The sequence below is a fragment of the Lagopus leucura genome, unplaced genomic scaffold, assembly GCF_019238085.1.
Source record: "Lagopus leucura isolate 7727_CA_CO unplaced genomic scaffold, USGS_WTPT01 Super-Scaffold_73, whole genome shotgun sequence".
Classification (NCBI taxonomy): domain Eukaryota; kingdom Metazoa; phylum Chordata; class Aves; order Galliformes; family Phasianidae; genus Lagopus; species Lagopus leucura.
This window is the reverse complement of record NW_024962252.1, coordinates 39346731-39355456: the sequence shown is the minus strand read 5'-3', so window position 1 is coordinate 39355456 and position 8726 is coordinate 39346731. Positions and strand designations below refer to the sequence as shown.

The following is an 8726-nucleotide window of genomic DNA, read 5'->3' as shown; positions in this document are numbered from 1 at the left end:
AAAAAAAAAAAAAGAATACAGATTTACAGAATACGTCTTTGTTAATTTCTCTCTGTGAGTGTCCTTGAAAGTCCTTCTTTATTCTTATTTTGAGTCTGTTCTTTTCCACTGGAAAACACATGTTGTCCCGTAACTCGAAACTCCTTAGAGACAAATGTCAAGAAAAGTTGGACTGTCAAATAAAAATTGATTTCCACGGTCTGAGACTGACAGCTGCTTCACATAATTTGGGCCAGTCAATGGAAATTTTGAAAAATTCATAACCAGCAAAATCTGTTTCAAGTGAAATATGCTCAATGTGTTTCATCCAAATGATACTCAGTTTATCACTTCAATCAACTACAGTTCATTCACAGGAAAAACAGAAGCAAAACAGTTTTACTTAACAAGGTGATCTGTAACTTGTTCAGCATATGAGCATTTATAAATTTGCCATACTTTACTTTATGTGTTTATGTATGTAGATAATTAGACAGAAAAAGAAAAGTCTGGAGACAGAGAGTTAACTTGTTCTAGGATTTACTTTCACACCACTGAGGAATTCTCTTTACTTAAGGAGAATCCCCAAGAAAGCAATGCAATCTGTATTCTTTACACAAGCTGGAATTCTCTGGTCATGCACGTTTAAAATATGCCATAAAAAAAAAAAGGTCACGAATGCCCATTTTGTGGCATGATGTATTTTCCTACAGAATCTGCTTCTAGCAAAGAACACTACAAAATTACTGCATTTAATAAATCTATCCTCTAGGCTCTTGTTTTCAATGTTGCTTGCACTTCCTTAACAGCAAGGATTCTGTGGAGGCTAGATGTGCTAGAAATATCCCAAACTGGTGTGCTGAGACTTCAGGGGCAAAAAAACCAACACTGTTAATGTGTTTATCAATAGTCATGTGTCCTCATGTAGATATCTGTCTTCAAAATTCTATCTATAATAAAGGCATGTTTTTTGAAGGCCCACATTTAATAGTAAGTGGCTATTAAAATATCCTAGGCAAACTGGCATTTGTTAAGCATCTGGGTATTATTATTAGCATGACATATGCCTGGCATTTGAGTAGCAGTCATTTGTCTAGCTGAAACAGAAGGTATCTTCTTCATGAGTCAGTAAAGTTCTCTGTTGAAATCTGAAGACACTTGAACTGAAACTAAATAGTTTTTGAATTACTTGGTTCCTTTATCTCTCAAGTAAACATGAGCTTGAAGGAAAAGCTGCAGCTGATTGAGGAGTATGGTTCCACAAGAAAACGGAGGTGATGCAGATGCCTTCGTCATGTAAATACCAAACATGCAATAGCATATCTGCGGTGTGATAGAGTGCTCAGAGCTTCTGAGGCAGCAGCTGTATACTGTGTGTTTTGAAAATAAATCTTTCTTCCTCCTATTGACTTCCTACCCTCTGATGCATTAAAGTTGGCTGCTTAAGACGCTTTCACTAAGTACAAAGTCAATTGACTGTAAGTGGTGATGAAGAAAGTGTTGTGTGATTAATATTACAGTTCAAGCTCTTCTGATCATTCACAGCAGTCAAATAAACTCAACTTCATTTCAAAGAATCACACTGTGTTAATGGTGGAGAGTCTGCCCAGAGCCCAAAGGGAAAAACAAGCCACTTGAGGCAAATCTCTCTTCTTTTACAAAGAACAAACTAGTTGAGCAGTGTTAAAAGCTGCATATTGATTTGTGACCAGACTGAAAGCCATGCAGGGATGTAAATGAAAATGTGTGAAGAGTCAATATTGATTTTCTTTTTCTCTGTTTCTTCTTCTTCTCTGTTGTTTTTTTTTCCCCTTCTTTTTATTTCCTGAAGAGCACCACCCCTCAGAAATACTGTTAGCTATACTGTTAGACTTGACAGTGAGTAACGTAGGACTGTTTTCCGCAAGACTACACATGTCCAGACATCTTTTTTTTTTTATTTTACTGAGGTACTATGGACACCATGCTGAGAGCAGCTATGTTGACAAAATTTCTTTTCTGCAAAAACAGCTAGGTGAAGAAAAATAAATGGCAAAGAGAAGAAATCAAATGTTAGAGAAGACAAATTTGCCAGGCTGAGCTTGCAGTCCAATACTTGCAAAGTAAACTCGTTAAAAAAAAAGGAAAAAAAGAAAAAAAAAAAATCTTTGGTTGCAATAAAAGCATATACTGTTATAAATTACACTCAACAAGAGCCAAGGACAAGAACAGGACAGAAAGGGAATCCTGCAATCCCCAAGGAGACATGTACTTATCTGGAGTAGACATGACACAGATTTTTCTTTGGAAAGATGAACGCTACAACAAGAAGCCGTACAAGGACCTCTCTGTTGGATGAAGGCTAGCTGAAGAGAAAGGGGTGATCCCTGAGTGGTAGTCCAAATACAATATTTGTTGAGCTTGCATTACCTTCCTTCCTTCCTTCCTTCCTTCCTTCCTTCCTTCCTTCCTTCCTTCCTTCCTTCCTTCCTTCCTTCCTTCCTTCCTTCCTTCCTTCCTTCCTTCCTTCCTTCCTTCCTTCCTTCCTTCCTTCCTTCCTTCCTTCCTTCCTTCCTTTCCTCCTTTTTTTTTAATAGAAGAAACAGGGTTAATATATTCTTGTACAAACGATGTAATTCATGACTAAGCAGGAAAGGACAGTGATACAGTGATGCTCAGATTGTACATGCATCCTCCTTGGTTGCTTTCAATTGGTGTTATGATCATTACTATTATTATTATGAAAACTCAGACAGAAGGATATAAAAGAAGATTCTGAAAAAAAAAAGTTCTGTACAAAATGTGCAGAGATAATCTCTTGATGAAATTCTACATTAAAGGAAATTGACAAAGTATTAAGTGAATTGGATCTATTTTAAAAATGTATGGATGGGGAAAATCTGACATTAAATAATAAATAATAATAAATGATTTTATTTTGTTAACACTGCTTTTTCACACTTTCCAGTGCTATTTCACACTTCTTTTTTTCTAAGAACAATATAAAAAAAAAATGTGATTTCATTCAATTTTGGAAAGATTTGTAAATCTTTCTTCTATTCTTCTTAAGAATTAAATAAGAGGCATAGATTGTACAGCAGTAACACAGCTGTATGTGAATTCTGAGCTTTCAGAGACACTGCTTGAATTTTGGAGTAACTCAACAGGGCAGTAACCTGATGAAATGATGCTGTAGTGAACACCCAACACCAGAAGCTGCTTCAGTGCAGCAAGTGAGGAAAGACCTCTTTCTGGAAGCCCTCCTGCTGCACCCAAGCAGTCAGCTGAAATATGAGGGCTCACACACTTCATCAACCAGGCGGGGGAAAAAACTCAGCTACATGTTTAAATCAGAGCAGTGACCGGTTTAAATGACGAGTAGTCTTGGAAGCAAAGAGCAAAAACCTAGTCTTCACTTTTCCTGCTGAGTGCCCTAATTGCTGCTCTGTGATCAGGTTCTGTCCTGCTCTGTGGCCCAAGAAATCCTTAATTATTTAATGTAAAATAAAACAGCTTTCTTAGAAGCAGTGCTGTTCTCTGTCCATCTCTATCTCTGGGCATTCACATATGCTTGTGCATACATAAAAACAGCAGTCCATAGTTGGAGAAGCTGTAATTCTCCTGGGAGGTGAGATATGTGAGTTTGAATCCTCTTAGGCTGGAGGGTAAGGTAGGATTAATTTTGTTTTATTAGTAGTCTTATACTACAAGAGAGTTTTAATGGGGACCTTGAAGGAGGATGGTGGAGTGACCTTGGGAGCACTGTATGCCTGGCAGCATTTTGTTGAATACTAAATTTTTGAAGGGGAGAGAGGATGATAAGTAGGGGAAAAGAGAATCATCAAGTAGTCTCAAAACTTTATTTGTAAAAATAACCATATAAGTGACATGTTAGATGCATGCTTTGATTTGTAAGTTGCTTATCTTTTTTTACAAACACAGTGATTTGAAGGAAATATAATGGTATATCCCATTTCTTAGCAAATGACACAGAGTAGACTTAGCTTTTCTGTTCTTATTCTAAAATGAATCCATTTGAAATGTCTTCAAGAAAAAAAATAAAATAAAAGAAGAAAAAGAAAAAGAAAAAAAAAAAAAGAAAATGAAAAATCTTGAGAACTGTCCCAGAGATGCACTTTCTCTGAGAAATCTTTATGAAAAACAGCATTAGCAGTTGTGCCGTTTAATTTTCTTTTCTTGTTTGGGTGTTATTTGGGAATGAATTCAGTATGTAAAAGAAGAGGCTTTACCTGAGCTTCAGAAAAAATGTTACTCATTTTTTTCTCATCTAACAATTTAACCTTCATTTAATTCTTGCTTTATTTCAAGCACATGCTGCTGTGCTGCCGAATCCAACACAGGATCTTTAGTCTCTCTCTCCTGGATGAGGGAAGAGTTTACTTTCCCTCTGCTTTGGGGCTGTGACTGAATGACAAGAGGGAAAGCAGAGATTTGCGTTTTGTTTTGAAGAAAAAGAGGCAGACAATGGGAAAGAAGAATGAAGTGAAGAGGAAAAAAGACTACAAATTCAAAAGTCTTTCACCAGTCCAGCCTACCTCCTTTCTCTCATGTACTCACCCCATGAAATTATTCTGTCTTTAATCATGTCTTTTGCCCTCTTTCTTTGTTCAGTGAAAAAACTATGTGATCTATGTCCTGAAAGGTATTAATTTCTATTTCCTCTCCTGCTCAGCTCAAATGATGAAGAGGAAATGTTTAAAAATAAATGCTTATGAAATGTTTTCTTCACTGTGAGCTCAGTACTTTTTGCAAATGTTCATGACAAAAGAATCTAATGCATCTGATTACCTAGAAAGACAAATAATGCAGACACACTGAGAAAGCAGTTGAAATTTGATTTCTCCTTTATTGTAGTGGTTAGGAACAGATTCTAACACATTTTACAATGCTCTCCATGATTGCTGTAGGCTTGTAAACAAACAAACAAAAAATCTCTTATCAATGAAATATCTGGATTCTTACTATTAAGTAAAACAATATTGTTTATGCCTTCTAATCAAGGATATTGTTTACAGCAGATAACTGCTAAGACTTCTTTCCATTATTGACTACATGATTTACTTCCTTTTGCAACTGCATTTAGATGTGCTAAAACCTCTCTTGACTGGTTATTGTCTATCACAGTGCTTTGTTGCCGTGCATAAATTTAACATCAGCAATTATACCAAAACAGCCAGATAAGAGCAGAGTCCAAGCCACCAGTCACCTGCAACAAATGTCTATGGCACTTTTCATATTATTTTGTTTTCTGCTCTGCATTAGAGAGCATAGATGCTCAGGGAATACTGTATTATCGAACATGGGAATAAAGACTTCATCAACCTAATGAAACAATTAACTCAACAATTCTGTAGCTCTTGATCTGCAGAATTTTGCTTCAAGATTAGAATGATAAGGTGAAGATTAACACCTCTGGGTCAGTGATGCTGATGAGACATGATTTATTAATCCTCAAAGAAAACCTTAATTGGACACTGGAGCACTCTTTCCTTCATTGTTAAATACTGCCAATTCCCTGGATAATTAGGGTAGATGGTGAGTGTGATAGAGGCTTATCATAATTAGATGCTCCAAAAACTAAGGTAATGACATTTTCCCCAGGGAATACCATGTGTTATTTTCTCCATATAAATCAGAGCTGATGTTTGCGGTCAACTGAAAAACATCCCCTACATATGTCCATAGACGACCCAAGTACAGCTTACAGAAGAGAACAGAACAACAGCATTCATTTGATTTGAGGAACTGTCTTAGATCCTAACCTTCAGAGTACAGTGGATTTTCTCTGCAAGCAGGTTAATGAGCAGGTTGATTTATTTTTTTAGTTATTGTTACCTATTCTTCCCACGAAGATTCTTCCCACTGATTTATTGAAAAAAGCACTCCTCTAAGGAGTTTGGTAGGTTTTGGAACCAAATTTCAGAAATATTTTTCTTTTGCAGGCAGGTTAATAAGTGCTTTCATTATAATGCAGCATGCGTTATAATGGGAGATGGGAGAAAAGACTACAGCCATATAATTCTAGCTACTGTAGTCCATGCTGAATGGATCTGGGGATTCAGGACTTCAGGATTCATTAAGACTTGATGTAGCTCAGAGCTGCTGAAAGAAGTTTACATTTGCATCAGAGTGTTGAAGCAATCATTTGGAAAGAGCCTCCTTTGCTATATTTGTTTACTGTGACACAGGAGGCGTGTCCTCAGTCAACTGGGATAATCATTGTCAGAGTTTTATGTAGTTACAAAGTGAACTAATAAGCCTGATTGTTGAATTATGTCAATCGTGTCTAAACATCGACAAGAAAACTGCTGCGTGCAGTCAGACAGATTGCGAAAAGCTTAGATGCTCAGTGCAATGTGAACAGTGCAGTCTGAACTAGTGATTTAAGACTACCATCCACAGGAATGTGACTATTCAGTGTGTGGCTCTGAAGTCGATTGCTGTCTCTATTAAATCACCTGGTTAGACTTTTGACATTTAGGGCACTGACCGAGGAGAATTTGTATAATTAAGCATTGCATCTTGCTCCCTCTACTCCATCATATTAACCACCACATAATCACACTGGTATATTAATTGTCTTCTTGTTGCCTCTGTTGTGGTCCTCAGGATTTATTGCAGCTTCACACCCAGACTGCCTTCCCAAGGCTCCAGTCAGAGAAGAGATGAGAATCAAGAAGTACTGTCAGAATATTTTTTGCTAAAGGCCAAAATAAAATAAAATAAAATAAAATAAAATAAAGATCACATATACTATAACCCAGTCTTGTTCAAGATTGGAGTAAACTTTTGGCCCAGTGTTCCTGATATCAGCTTTCTGAGTGACAAATCCTTTTGACACTTGTCATCTTTGCACCAGACATCACCCTACAGAGGAGGGACTTATTTGTGGATGGCAGCTGCTGAGTGCTTGTGTGATTTCACCCCTGCTCAGGGTGATACATAAGGGACAAACAAAGTGAAAAGTTTAAAAAAATGCTACAAAGCTTTCAGAATACTTAAACAGACTGAAAATTGTACAAGAAGGCAAGATTAAAAAAAAAAAAAAAAAAGTCCGATATTAATCTGCAGAAAGAACAAAAGATCTAATGAATTAATCAATAGGTCTTTTACAGTGGCAAATATAATTCAGTTAAGGAAAACAGTGCAAGAAGAATGTAATGAGTTTTCTACATCTTTTACAAAGGGATTGAGAAATGCAGTTATTGACTGATAGGAATTCTCTTCAGAGAGGAACAGCATGCTCTGGAGCTGTGCTGAAATGACAGTACTTGTCCTTCAGAATCACAGTTTTAGACTCACAACAGAAATATGTCACCTTGTTGGGAAAACTGGAACATACATATCAGAGCCAGTTTTTGCCTTTCTTCGTATTTTGAAGGAAATAGCAAGGAAAAGATACATATTTGTGCCTTGCCAACTTTAACTGCCATTCAGGAAAATAAGGAAACAGTGGGAGAAAAAAGTAATTTTTATTATAAACAGGGAGAACTGACCAGGGCACCAGGTATTAAGTAGAAAGACCTCTCTGCTATTGTAGGTAAAAGCATAAGTAACTCTTTTCTTTAGGTCAGTCCATAAGGTTTAATGTTGGTTCTGCCCGAGACAGAAGTTAGATTGTTCAGACACAATGAAATGTAATTTGTTTTTTAATGTGTTAATACAGTATGTCTTTAACCAGTTTTTAGATTCTGATGCTGAAACCCCATCATTTTGATGATCATTCTTAAATGAGTGACAGACAATATTTATTTGTTTTTCCAGGGATTCACTTACAGAGCTACAGAATTTCCTGCTTCACTGTTGCAAATCCTGTTGCATCAATTTCCAGTGATCCATGCTCATTCTTATTTGGGATTCCTCCCTTCATCTTGTATAATACAGACCATATGCTGAGTTTTTTTCTTAAATAATATCCCCCTGTAATGCAGTCACGAGCTACAAAGAGCACAGGCATTTGGAAACTCAGACTTTTTACTAAGGTCTTCCCTGTAGCATCAACAGTTAACTCATTACTTATATTATTACAATTTTCCAAGAGCTTAAGTGCCACAGTCTAAAATAAAGCTCAGTGTACATTGTCCCTCCTTCTAATGCAACTGTTATTCAGCAGTTTCCCAAAGCTTCAGTAAGAGGAAAACCAGCAGCACTAAATTAAACTATTAGTTCAACACACAGAAAGGATAGGGTCGAACAGCCTTAACAACTGTATCATTCCCCATCCGACTAGAATGCTGATGTTATTAACTTAAAGCTGAACCAGCCATCTGGGCTTTTTAGCATCCATATATGTTGTGTTAGAGTCTGATCCTCAGAAAGGAGGAACGAGGGAAAACTTAATCTGACGTTCTGAAGAAAAGCAATGATATTTCCTTTTCTCAGTATGCAGTAGCCTTTGCAGAGCAGGAATTTGTGAGACTCATGGGGTCTGTATGTGCTAGCAGGCACAAAGGCTCATTTTAACTTCATCTGGCTCTTTGGGAAAAAGTAAACACACAGAGAGTATCCTTCATTCTGCACAACGTCATGATAAACTTCCAGAGGAGCATAAGCTTGACAGAACTCTCTGTAAAATTCTAATTAAAAGAGATCTTCCTTTAAAAAATGATTACATTTAAAGAAAATGAAAGAAAACAGCTACCAATTTTCCCCTCCCCCCACCTTCCCCCCCGTCACCCCCCCCAAAACAAAACAAAAAAAAAACAGTTCTGTTTCAGTCTCAGTCTCTTTGGAAAGACAGACATCAC

General features: G+C 36.9%; 1 protein-coding gene across 3 annotated transcripts in view; it reads left to right on the top strand.

Annotated features, from left to right (window-relative positions):
- The window catches only part of HS3ST5 (heparan sulfate-glucosamine 3-sulfotransferase 5), an 89014-nt gene that overhangs the window by 60552 nt on the left and 19736 nt on the right, over positions 1 to 8726 (top strand). The window contains exon 2 of one of the 3 annotated variants that reach the window (XR_006181420.1): positions 4288 to 4684. The exons of the other annotated variants lie outside the window; for them this stretch is intronic. The gene's annotated coding sequence lies outside the window, so the exon portion shown is untranslated. Of the gene's footprint in view, positions 1 to 4287; positions 4685 to 8726 lie in introns of those variants that run through there. 3 annotated transcript variants of the gene reach the window in all.